At 41.5% G+C, this 13,998-nt stretch overlaps 1 protein-coding gene across 7 annotated transcripts in view; it reads right to left on the bottom strand.

Annotated features, from left to right (window-relative positions):
• Atxn2 (ataxin 2) overlaps positions 1–13,998 on the bottom strand; it is a 118,810-nt gene that overhangs the window by 89,992 nt on the left and 14,820 nt on the right. For all 7 annotated transcript variants that reach the window (XM_029570609.1, XM_029570610.1, XM_029570607.1 and 4 more), the window contains one exon: positions 1,478–1,514. The gene's annotated coding sequence lies outside the window, so the exon portion shown is untranslated. Of the gene's footprint in view, positions 1–1,477; positions 1,515–13,998 lie in introns of those variants that run through there.

Here is a 13,998-nt window from a genome sequence, read left to right as displayed (position 1 = left end):
CCTCCTGATTCTAAGGAAGACTAACCAACAAAGGCAGAGTTTCAAATAGTAATGGCAGTCTCTCATGTACTAGTCATATGGAACTTAAAATTCCATTTAAATTTCACTGATGAAAGTTGCAGAATCTGGTGCTGGAGAGATGGCTCAGTGGTTAAGAGCACTGACCACTTTTGCAGAGGACCCGCGTTTGATTCCTAGCACCTACATGGCAGCTAACAAACCGTCCTTAACTCCAGTTCCAGCAGAATCTGAAGCCCTCTTCCAACCTCCGTAGCACTGCATGACACAGGTACACTCACATACATGCAGGCAATACACTCAGACACATAAAATAAAAATAATAAATAAAATTTTTTTAAAAAGTTGCAGAATCTAAGACCAGAAGGTCTTTTCCAAGGGAAAAAAACAGTAAGTAGAAAAATGGTAGCACATTAATTCAAATAAACAGCCCAAAGAACTTTGCAAACCCCAATCCCGAAACAAAAACACATGACTTGGCCAGGAATGGTGGCACACACCTTTAATCCCAGTGGGAGGCAGAGGCAGGCAGATCTCTGAGAGATCCAGGACAACCTGGTCTATTCAGCAAATTTCACATCAGCCAGCTACATAATATTAAGATTGTGTCAAAACAAACAACAAAAAATGCCATATGATTTGGAACCAGAGAGATGGCTCATCAATTAAGAGTTTACTGCTCTTGCAGAGGACTCTAGTTCCATTCCCAGAACCCACACGGCAGCTCACAGCCATATATATATATAACTAGCTCCAAGCCATTCAATATTCTCTTTGGGCCTCCACAGGCAACAAGCACACACACATGGTACCACATATGCATATGCACAGTACACAAAACACTCATACACACAAAATAAAAATACATCTTTGGCCGGGCATGGTGGCACATGGCTTTAATCCCAGCACCTGGGAGGCAGAGGCAGGTGGATCTCTGTGAGTTCAAGGCCAGCCTGGTCTATGAAGTCCAGGCCAGTTGGGGCTACAGGGAGACCCTGTCTCAAAAAAGACCAAACAAGAACCCTGCCCCAAAAATAAAAATAAAAAATATCTTTATAATTTTTTTTTTCTTTTGAGGCAGGGTCTCCCTGTAGCTGCAGCAGGCCTGGATTCTCTATCCACTATGTAGACCAGGCTAGCCTCAATCTCACAAAGATCTGCCTGCCTCTGCCTCCCAAGTGCTGGGATTAAAGGCATGTACAACCATGCCCAGCTGAGATAAATTCTTTATAAATGACCTTTTATTAGTATTATGTGTAACAAATATTAACAACTTTACATTTCATTGTCATCATTGGAAAAACAACAGCTATAACCAATAATTTTATATTAAACTATACCGATCACTAAAGGTTATCTCCAGTAAAACTCAATTTATTCTTTGGCTTGTCATTAGGTCTATGGTTAGAAATTGTATTTTATCTACCTATTTTTCCAAACAAATATGAAAGTTACTCACCGTAGACTGAGGCAGTCCTTTGCTACTGTTCCGACCTCTGAAAAAAGTTAAATATTTTCATTAAATTCAACAGGCTACATAAGTTTAAAGGTATTTTCAAGTTTAAAATATAACCTTATAATTCTACTCAAAGGCCAAGTTGTCTGTGAGAAAAGGGCCATCTAATACTAAGTGCACAGCAAATTTAAGTGACTATGTGTTGTGTTGGCCAGAGAAGCAAGCCAGGGAGATGGATCACCATACAGAGGGGGAAAAAAAGATGTGAACTTTATCAAAACCAGATCAATGAAAGAAAAGTAGTTAGCCTGGCTGGGTTTGGTGATCAACCCTCATAACCCAGCACTTGAGAGGATGAGGCAGGAGGATGATGTGAGCTTAAGGTCAGCCTGGAATACATAGTAAGACCTGTCTCCCAAACAAACTCCCCCCAAAAAGCCTATTAGAAGACAGAATTTACACTAAACACAAAACAGCAATCTTTTTAAAAGCAAGGTATGGTGGGGACACCTACAATTCTGGAACACGGGAGGCAAAGGCAGTCTGGTACATAGTTAATGGGTCAGCCAGGGCCACAAAGCCAGACTCAGTCTCCAAAGCTGGACAGATTAATAATAAACTTTCTCCAAAAGTTAAGTGATCACAAATAGAAAGAGCTACTGAGTCAGGTATGGTAGCCCACATCTTTAATCCCAGCACTCAGGAGGCAGAAGCAGGCAAATCTCTGTGAGATTGAGGCCAGTCTGGTCTACATAATGAGTTCCAGGCCAGCTAGGGCTTCAGGGAGACCCTGTCTCAAAAAAAGAGTATGTTCTTGAAAGCTGTCCCCTCATCTCTCTGTATATGTGCCATCGCATGAATATGTATGTATGTAACTACATATATACATACACATAAACATGAGTTATGTACATACACAATAAATATAAATTAAAAATGCAAAAAAGTTGCGCTGGGTGTGGTAGCACACACCTTTGATCTCAGCTTTTAGGAGGCAGAGGCAAGAGAATCTCACTGAAATAGAGGACAGCCTGGTCTACATAGAGGGCTCCAGATTGGCTGGGACTACAGGGAGATCTTATCTCAAAAAAGAAAAGGAGGAAGGGGGGTGGGAGAGATAGAAGAGAACCTGGATTCAGTTTCCGGCAGCACTCACATGGTGGCTAACCACTATCTGTATCTCCAGCTCCAGAGGATTCCATACCCTTGTCTGGCCTCCATGGGTATTGCATGCACATGGTGTACTTATATACATGCAGGCAAAACACTCATACACATAAAAGAATTGGAAGAGAGAGAGAGAGTGTGTGTGAGTGTGTGAGTGTGAGAGTGTGTGTGTGTGTGTGTGTGTGTGTGTGTGTTGCATGCATTTAATCCCATCACTGGGGATGCAGAGACAGGCAGATCTCTGTGAGGTCAGCCTGGTCTACACAGCAAGTTCCAGGCCAGCCAGGGCTATTTAGTAACATTCTGTCTCAAAAATCAAAAACAAAACAAATTAAAAGTTAAATCATTCACCTCACTTTCACTTCTAAATAACATGTGGCTTTGTCAAAATCTGTTAATACAGCAGGCCTAGTGATCCACAACTGCAAGACCAGCAGTTGGGAAGCTGAGACAGTAGCATTCTGAGTTTGAAGCTAAGTGGCTAGGCCACACAAACAAAGCTCAGAAATTGTGCAACAAGTGCTTTTCTTTCTTAATCCTCTCCTTTAGAAAACATATTGCACAAAAAACTTGGCTATCAGGCTGGGAAGAATATATAGCTTGGTGGAAGAGAACGTACCTAGCAAGTGTGGAGCCTTAAGTTCAATTCCCAGCATCACCCCCCACCCAAAAAAACTGACCTGGCTGCCAAATAATGCCTAGTAATGTGGACTCTGTTCACATGAATTAAATTATAAATAATACCATTGTCCCTTGGTATCCTAGAGAACCTGGGTCCAAGACCCTATTAGAAACTAAAAGTCAAGGATGCTCAAATCACTTATATAAAATGGTACAATATTTGCAAATGACCTACAGATCTTGTGTATTATTTAAAATACCTAGCCAAGGTGTGGTGGTGCATGCCTTTAATACTAGGTACAGGCAGAGGCAGGCATATCTCTGTGAGCTCTTCAAGATCAGCCTAATCTACATAGCAAGCTAGCCAGCTGGGGCTACAGGGAAATACTCTCAAAAACCAAACAAACCCCACAAAGTAAAATAAAATACCCAATTAAATGTAAATGCTATATACTTCTGATGATAGATTATTATTTATGGAATGACAAGAAAAAAAAGCTATACATAGTCAGTGAAAGTACAATTATTCCACACTTTCAATCTGCAACAGTGGAATCCAGAGGACTGACTCCCACAAATAATATCAGTAACATGAAATGTACTTCTGATAACCATCAGGAATTGTTCAACAATACATCTCAAATCTCATTTTAATATAGTAATCACACCCTCCAATAAAGCTAAAATTTTAAATATTCAGTAAGAAACACAACTTAGGTATAGAATGCCCAGTTATTAATCACCATTCCTAGCAAAGCTCCACTGGTCTTAGCTCTGCAGTCATTCCTGCTGCTTCTCCAACTGCTGCCTTCCTCACCTTCTCTAATCCAGAAACAAACAGCTTATACCAAATGACTTATTTTAAAAAAAAATCTTCTGGGGCTGGAGACATGATGGCTCAGTGGTTAAGAACACTAGCTGTTCTTGCAGAAGACCCAGGTTCGAATCCCAGCACCCACATGGCAGCTAACAACTGTCCATAACTCAGGGGATTTGACAACCTCTTCTGACCTCCATGGGCATTGCACAACACGGGTGCACTTACCTCCATACAGGCAATACACGCAAAGACATAAAATTAAAAAAATAAAAATTAAAAAGTGTTCTGAGACAAGGTCTCCCTGCAGCCCCAGCTGGCCTGGAACTCACTATGTAGACCAGGACAGCTTTGAATGCAGAGATGAGCTTCCCTCTGCCTCCTGAGTGAAGGAATTAAAAGTGTGCAATACCATGCTTGGTTATGACTTTACATTTCTTTCAGTAATTTTGCAACCCTTTGTTTCACACAGTTTAAAGAATTCTTGTACGGCTGGAGAGGGCAGTTAAGAGCACTGGCTGCTCTTACAGAGGACCTAGGTTCAATTCCCAACACCCATGTGGCAGCTAAAAACTGCTCATAACTCCAGAGACCTGACACCCTCTTCTGCCCTCCACAGGTATTGCACAACACGGATGCACTTATATACAGGCAGGCAATACACTCACACGCATAAAAAAATAAAAAAAGCAAATAAAATATTTTAAAGAATTCTTGCAACCCAGCAAGATTCAGCATGTAAAAGTACTTACCACCAATCTTGACAACCTTCGTTCCACTCCCAAGACCAACATGGTAGAAGAGAACTGACTCATAAAAGTTGTCCTCTGCCATGGCACACACATGCTCACAAACTCACACACACACAAATAATAATGTATTTAAAAAGAAATTCTTGAAACTTAAGGAATCCAACTAATTTGTCATTTACAGAACTTAAACCAAGTACCATGTCAAGAATTTAACTTGCAATACCATATCTGTTTCACAGTTGTGGGAAATAAGCCTCATCAGTTAAATACCTCGTTCCAAACCACCCAACCCAGTTATGTAAAGTCCATGGAAAAACCAGGCGCAACTAACTGATCTATGTCTAGGCTTTTGCTTCTAGGTTATACTTTCCTCTCAGAAACTGCATCCCAAGGAATAAAATGCTGATACGCTTCCAACTTCACAATCAAGGTTGAAGAGGTGGGCAACAGCTGGTCAATTGCACTAAGCCCTGGATTCCATCCCTAGCACCAAACAAAAAACCAGGCATGGTGATGTACACCTGTAATCTATGCAAAAAGGAGGTAGAGGCAAGAGGATCAGAAGTTAAAGGTCAGCCTCGGCTACACAGCAAGTTTGAGCCCAACTTGGGCTATATGAGAACATGTCTTTGGGGGTGGGGGGGAGGGGAATCCAATTTCACAATTTAGCCATTGCACGGCACGGGTGCACTTCCAAACCTGCAGGCAATACACACATACACATAAAATAACAAACTAAATAAATAAAAATACATAAATAAGTCAAAACAAATTTAAAAATTAAAATTAGGGGTTGGAGAGATGGCTCAATTAAGAGCACTTATTGCTCTTCCAGAGAACCCAAATTCAGTTCTGTTAGGCAACTCACAACCACCTATAACACCAGCTCCAGGGGACTCTGTGCCCTCTTCTGGCCTCTCATGCACATGGGGGGGCGGGAGGGGATGATGCTATGAAGATAACTTTTTTTGGCGGGGGGGTGGTCTTTTTGAGACAGGGTCTCCCTATAGCCCCAGCTGACCTAAAACTCCCCATGTAGACCAGGCTGGCCTTGAACTCACAGAGATCCACCTGTCTGCTTCCTGAGCAGTGAAATTAAAAGTGTGCACCACCACCTCCAGCAAGACAATATTTTTAATATTTTATTTTTATTTTATGTGTATGAGCGTATTGTCTGCACATATTGCATACAATGCCCGCAGAGGTCAGAAGAGGGCTTCGGATCCCCTGGAACTAGAGTTACAAACCGCTGTTAGCCACTAAGTGGGAGCTGGGAATCAAACTCAGGCCCTCTGAAAGTGCAGCCAGTACACTTAACCACTGAGCCATCTGTTTAGCCCCACAACAAAATCTTTTTTTAAAATATTTTTATTATTTTTATTTTATGTGTATAAGTGTATTGTCTGCATTTAGGTAAGTGAAACCCTGTCGTTCAATGCCTGTGAGGACAGAAGAGGCCATCAGATCCCCTGGAACTGGAGTTACGGACAGTCAGCTGCCATGTGGGTGCTGGGATTCAAACCTGGGTCTTCTGTAAGAACAACCACGGTTCTTAACTGCTGAGCCATCTCTCCAGCCCAACAAAATATTTTTTTAAAAGAACAAACTTATAAAACTCCAAAGAAAAAGCAGGAAGGAATCTTCATGATCTTGAATTTAGCAGTGATTTCTTAACCATGACATCGAAAGCACAGGTAACACAAGAAAAAATAATTTACTAAAATTTAAAACAAAGGCTGAGTGCAGCGATACATGACTGTAGGTCCCACTGCTTGGGAGGCCAAGGGAAGAGGATCACTTGAACCCAGGAGTTTTAGCATTAGCTTGGACAACATAGCAGATGTCTTTTTGAACCAACATTCAGTTAGGCATGGGGATACACTTCTTTAATCCCAGCACTCCAGAGGCAGAGGCAGAGGCAGAGGCAGGCAGATCTCTCTGAGTTAAGAGGTAAGCCTGGTCTGCACAGTGAGTTCCAAGCCAGCCAGGGTAACGTAGTGAGATCCTGTCTCAAACAAACAAACAAAAAAGCCAACATGTATTGTGTGTGTGAACTCTGTAATTCAGTAACAAAATTATAATGCATAAAGTTTAAAAGTGGCCAAAAAAATGGAAATATGCATTTCCCTCAAGAAATTATACAGACGATCAGTAATAAACACAAAGATGTTCAAACTGGGCATGGTAATACACAACTGTAACCCCCAGCACTTAGGAGGCAGAGACAGGAGAATAAAGAATTCAAGGAGAGCCTGGGCTACATGAGACCCTGCCTCAAAAAAATAAGGGCTGGAGAGATGCTTCAGGGGTTAAAAGCACTCATTGCTCTTCTAGAGGACCCAGGTTCAGTTCCCAGCACCCATATGATGGCTAACACTTGTCTTAACTCCAGTTCCAGGGGATCTGATGTCCCCTTCCGGCCCCCTTAGGCAGAAAGGGAGGGCACAAGGAATATAAAAGCCTGGAAATGGACATGACTTAACAGTTGCACTCATGAACAGCTGTGGATACCTACACAAGACTGGGCACATCAACTTTCACGCATGGATAAGATAGGGGCTCATAAATCCTCTCCCCCGCCCCCCCGAGGAGTTTCTGGCAGTTAAGTTGCTGGGGGAGAATTAATCTCCTTTAGTGGTACAGACAGACATGAACTAGTAAGCTGCTAGCATTACAAGCACATGCCATCATAACCAATTTTTCATGTGGGTGTTGGAGATCCAAATTCGGGTCCTCTTGCTTGCAATGCAAGCACTTTATCAACAGCCACCCCACCCCACCCTCTGTCTGCTTTCTTGAAAGCTTTAGTTTACTGTAAAGAGAAATCAAATTAGCACTTGTCATACTTCACATAAACTATACTGTAGACTATTCAACAATTCAGTGTTCTTGGCCTTCTGTATCGGCAGAACTGTGCTCACCTGAGATTGTCCTCTCCGTATGTTCATTGTGTGCCCACACACATGAACATACACACACATACTTATATCCATACAGAGAAAAGAAGCAATTAGGTAAACCCTAGAAATCTAATCCCAGCTCTCACAGTTAATTCCCATAGGCGAGTGAGTCATTTTGTTCTTCAAATTTCAGTACTTTTTATTATTATAAAGGGAAATTAATTTGTAACTAAACCTTATTGAAAACTTCCTGAGTAAAATGGCAAGGCAGTAGGAAATAGGCCATGACAACCCAAATGTGTAAGAAAACTAGTTTTTTCAGCAAACTAAGGTGGGCAGGGAAGCCTAAATTCATACAGAACAGCACATTTTTTGTTTGTCTTGAGACAGGGGTCTGTAGCCAAAGCTGGTCTGGAACTCACTACGTGAACCACACTGGCCTCAAACTTGGACTAATTCTCTTGCCTCTGCTTACAGAGTGCTGGGATTACTAGTGTGCATGGCAACTACTTTTTGATATAGCCCAGTTGAGTCTTGAACTCATTATGTAGCCAAGATGTCTTGAACTTGTGATTCTCATGCTCCACCATGCCTGGTTTCTGTGGTGCTGGAGATCAAACCCAGGGCTTCATGAATGCTAAGGCACTCTATACCAACTGAGCTACATTCCCCTGTGACCTAAGAATGCTTCTACACAGTAACTTCAAGTAGCTCCCACTGGTTCATTCAATGGTCAGTGGTTTACCCACTCTTGAAACCTCATTCAAAAGTTAATATGCCCTTCAAAAGATTACTACTGGTAATGACAGAGGGATTAGAGATGAAATAAGACTGGCCATAGTGATGTTGCTACAACTGACTGAAGAATATATATATGTGTATATATGTGTATATATATACACACATTATGTATATATATCAAGGTTCATTATATAAACTGATGTTTTCCAAGGCTGGAGATGGCTCAGGGGTTAAGAACACTGGCTGCTCTTGCAGAGGAGCCTGGCCGATTCCCAGCATGCAGGCAATACATTCATACACATAAAAATAATAATTTTTTTAAAAAATTGATGCTTTCAAGCTGGGCGTGGTGGCACATACCTTTAATCCCAGCAGAGGCAGGCAGATCTCTGAGTTCCAGGCCAGCCTGGTGTACATGGCGAGTTCCAGGCCAGCTGGGACAACAGGGAGACCCTGTCTCAAAAAGACCAAAAAAAAAAAAATTTTTTTTTAAACTTATGTTTTCCATTTTTAAAAAAATCTAATGTTTATTTCAACCTTGGTTTTCAACAATGTAAGCTTATGAATCTGTCTTCTTACTTTCAGTAAGTACCTTCAAACCACACCATGAGGATCTGAAAAGACGGTTCAGTGGTTAAGAGCACTGGCTGTGGCCGGGCACGGTGGCACAATACCAGCACTCGGGAAGCAGAGGCAGGTGGATCTCTGTGAGGACCCAGCTTTGGTTCTTAGCACCCACATGGTGGTTAACAATCATCCATAACTCCAGTTCCAGGGGATCAGGCACACTCTCTGACCTTCTGATCTCTGTGGGCAATGCATGACATGGGTGCACTTACATACATACAAGTAATACAATCATATATATATACACACACACACACACACACACACACACACACACATATTTTTTTTGGGGGGGGGTGGTCTTTTTGAGACAGGGATCTCCAAGTAGCCCAAGCTGGCTGGGAACTCACTATGCAGACCAGGCTGGCCTCAAACTCACAGAGATCTGCCTCTGGAGTGCTGGAATTAAAGGTGTGCATCACCAGGCCTGGCTATACACATAAAATTTTTTTTAATATTTAAAAAAAAACACCATGAACTAAATATTGCTACATTTTGTTGCTTCTTTGACACTCATACACAAAAAAAAATTTTTTTTTGGTCTTTTTGAGACAGGATCTCCCAATAGCCCAAGCTGGCCTGGAGCTCACTATAGACACCAAGCTGGTCTAGACCTCACAGAGATCCACCTACCTCTGCCTCCCAAGTGCTGGGATCAATGGCATGCACCAAGATGCCCAGCCCTCCCTTTTTTGATGTTTTCTCCAAAGCCAGCAAAGGACACATGCCTTACCCCTGCAGTACTACCAGATCATACCATCTGTTTGCCTTCCTTCCTGTACAAAGTAGCTTGGAAACAGAGATAGCATTCACCTTTGGAACAGTCCAGGTCCAACAGAGGCAAACTGTCACTAAATGAACTAAATGAATGAACAACGTACAAAACAAATTCTAGGCTGACCAGGAATGGAGACACACACCTGTAACTCAGGGATAGAGGATGCCAAGTTGAGCTACACAGTGAATTCAAGGCCAGTATGGGCTATGTGGCCAGCAAGAAAAATTACTTCAACACATAATACATGCCAGTTATTAACTTAAGCACTTTTTAAAAAATCATTAAATCAGGTGTGGTGGCACATCCCTTTAATCCCAGCACTCAGGAGGCAGAGGCACATGGATCTCTGTGAGTTCAAGGTCAACCTGGTCTACTAGTGAGTTCCAAGCCAGCTGGGGCTACAGGGAGACCCTGTCTCAAAAAAAAAAAAAAAAAAAAGCCAACTAAGGGGCTGGAAAAATGGCTCAGCAGTTAAGAGGACTGGTTGTTCTTGCAGAAGCACCCACATGGCAGCTAACAACTGTCCATAACTCCAGTTCCAGGGGATCCGACAGCTTCTTCTGACCTCTGCAGGCATTGCATGACACGGATGCACTTACCTACATGCAGGCAATACACTTATACACATAAAATAAAAAAATAAAAAAACAAACAAAAAAAGCATTTAATTTTACAGAGAAAAAAACAAGCACTAGTGAAATAGCTTCCTCTATATTGCCAGTAAAAATGAGACACTAAACTAAGAGAAGATGAATTATATAAAAGTGGTCCAGCCATCCTTTCTAAATCAAACACCTCTAGATGGGCTGACTAGATTCACCAGATGGACAAGTAGTGGGGAATGGCTGGGGGTGCTGACAACACAGCAGACAGTAGCAGGGATATCAGAGTATAAAGGCTCTAGTGGGGGGAGGGAGGCTATGGAACGGTGCCATCTGCGATGTGGGTGTATAGCTGAATAAGATGGTTTGGGATGTTCTGTGTGATATACACACACAACAAAAAAATCAACAAATTTTTAAAAATGTATTATATTTGAGGAGGAAGCATGGAAATTTATGTCATGTTAATTAGTAGAGGTGGTAAACACTACCAATGAAATCTTCCTGATGACTTTATAGACATACACAGGTGCCAAAGATCCAAGTGCAACCGATTATGACTAGTAATAATCAGATACATACAGATTAGAGATTCATATGCCAACATCTCCGTGTTATTAGCAAAAACAATGAGCCTTTCTGTAAGAAACTGTATTTTAAAATGAAATGGAGATCTGTTTTAAAGGTTAAAAACTCATTCAATTTTATGTCTTACAGGGTTTATACTGAGTTCAATATTGTATAAATATAATTTACAGCAACCTTTGAAAGAGATGTATCCTTGCTCTGGAATGTGTTACTGAATATGTTAAAGCTGTTATGAAATGCTTTTTCTAATCATGTAGTTATTAAAAATTATTTTCTAAAAATTTACTTCATGTTAAATAGTAGACATGATAAACATTACCAGTGAAATCTACCTGATGACTTTATATACATACTCAGGTACTAAGGATCCGAGTATAACTGACTGTGAATGGTAATAATCAGATACATAGACACTAAAGACATGTGCAAACGTGTTAGTAGCATTAAAAATGTAGGAAACAGGCTGGGCGTGGTATCGCACGCCTTTAATCCCAGCACTTGGGAGGCAGAGGCAGGCGGATCTTTGTGAGTTGAGGTCACCCTGCTCTACACACAGTGAGTTCCAGGACAGCTGGGGCTACAAGAGACACTGTCTCAAAAAAAAAGGTCTATTCCAACCAATTTGTTTTGGTTTTTTTAAGGCAGTTGTTAATGGGGCTGTTTTCCTCAGCATATTATTGGTATACAGGAAAGCTACAGATTATTGTATGTTAATTTTATATCCTGCCACTTTGCTCAAAGTGTTTCAGTCCTAAGAGTTTTCAGGTGGAGTCCCATATATGTATGTGTGTGTGTGTGTGTGTGTGTGTGTGTGTGTGTCATATACAGAATCACATCTGTAAATATATTCTGACTACTTCCTTTCCTATTTTTTAACATTTTAAAGGAATTTTTAAAAAAATATTTTTTGACGTTTATGGGAGGGGGCAAACATACCACAGCGTGCATGTGGAGATCAGAAGACAACTTGCCAAATTGTTCATTTCTTCCACTGTGTAAATTCTGGGGATTGAACTCAGGTTGCCAAGCTTAGCTGCAAGCACCCTTACCAGCAGAGCCAACTTGTCAGCTCCTTTTTAAGTCAGAGTCTCATTACGTAGCCTAAGCTGGCCAAGAACTCCAAATTTAGTAAGACATAAGTGCTAGCCCCTCAAATACTTCTGTATCATGAGGTGCCTGGGGCAGTTTGAACTTTCTGCTCTTTCTACACTAGCATGTGAGCTCAAGGAAAGGAGAGACCTCATCTCGCATGTTCATGACTGTGTCCTCAGGTCTGGCACAGAAAGTCATGCAGAAAAAGGGTTTAAACATTGTATTCCCACAATGAAACCATTCCTACAGTCAACAAATAACTAACCAGTTACTGAGCACACAAAATTTTATGAGCGATTTGTCCCTGCTCTAAATCTAGAAAGCAATGCAAGGTGATCGCAACCAAAGATGATATACAAATAAGCACAGAAAAAGATGTTCACTGCCATTAGGCATTAGGGAAAAGTATCTTTTTTTAAAGAGAGGGTCTCCCTGTAGCCCCAGCTGACCTTGAACTCACAGAGCTCCGTCTGAGGACTAAAGGCATGTGCCACCACACCCTGTGGAAAAAATATCTTAAAGCCATGAGACACTACTACATACAACTCCACCTCACCCCAGGATGACTAAAATAAAAACTAACACATAAAGTGCTAATGAGAAACTGGAACAATTAGCAATCTCAATACATTGGGATAGAGGTAAAAAGTTTCAGCAACAACACTTTAACTATAATTAGCCTTCTCTCAAAACCTTTAGGTGGTGCTGGGGATATGGCTCAGGGGCACATATTAGACTATCTATAGTGGGCGGGGGGGGGGGCAGGTATTTAAAGCTGGACATGGTGGTTCACACCTGTCATCCCGACACAGGACGATGAGACAATTACCAGGAGTGTGAGGCCAACCAGAGCTACAGACCCTATCTCTGTATATTTCCAAGATTTTCCCTTTCACCCCTCAATTCCTCCATCTTCCACTGTCTAAAAGTAACTCTTTTGGTCCCTGTTCTCTAGAACAATTTGTCTTTCCAAAATCATTTTCCTGCTATTTACAATTCTTTAAAAATCTGTCATTTGGTCCAGTGTGGTGGTACATGCCTTTAAGCCCCACACTAAGGAGGCAGAAGCTGGCAGAGGCAGGCAGATCTGTGAGATAGAGGGCAGCCTGGTCTACATAGTGGATTCCAGGCCAGTTGGGGCTACAGGGAGAATCACAAAATCTGTCATTTGGGGCTTGAGAGGTAGCTCAGCAGTTGAGAGGCTTCCTGTTCTTCCAGAGTAGTGGAGTTCAGTTCCTAGCACCTACATCAGGTAGATCAGAAGTGCCTTTAACTCTAGCTCTAGGCAATTTGACACCTTCTTCTAGTATCTATAGGGGCCCACACACACACACACATAGCACACACACACATACACGTAAAATTATAAAAATCTGTCCTTGATAGCACTATTAAGTGCTTTCTTCTGGAACACAGTCAATACTACTTGCAGTACTTGAATATAACAACAGTAACAATCAGTTGAGTTCAAGAACCGTATATATGCTAAAAATGACAGTAATAGTGACTGAATCTGACCATTGGCAGCAGCAAAAAGTCATCTATTGATGGCTGGTGGAGTTAACTCACTTGTTTTCTAGGTATAACTTTTCTCCTATCTCGGAATTCACCCTAAGCTGAAGGTCTGTAAGTGGAGAAGCTGCTGCAGCCAAAGCACTGTGCTCCGATGCCATTTAAACCATGCCTTTTACAAGTCCCAGGAAAACAGGTGAGATTACCTTTTCCTAAGGCAGGACTGTGAAAAAGAATTGGTCTAAGCCGACAAAGACTACATTTAAGAGGGCAACATGGCAAGACAAGCGGACTTTATCTTTTGCTGAAGAATAAATATTGTACACT

This window comes from Nannospalax galili, unplaced genomic scaffold (genome assembly GCF_000622305.1).
Source record: "Nannospalax galili isolate Female #2095 unplaced genomic scaffold, S.galili_v1.0 scaffold120, whole genome shotgun sequence".
Lineage (NCBI taxonomy): Eukaryota > Metazoa > Chordata > Mammalia > Rodentia > Spalacidae > Nannospalax > Nannospalax galili.
The sequence above is the reverse complement of the archived record's forward strand: the minus strand, read 5'-3'. Positions and strand labels throughout refer to the sequence as shown.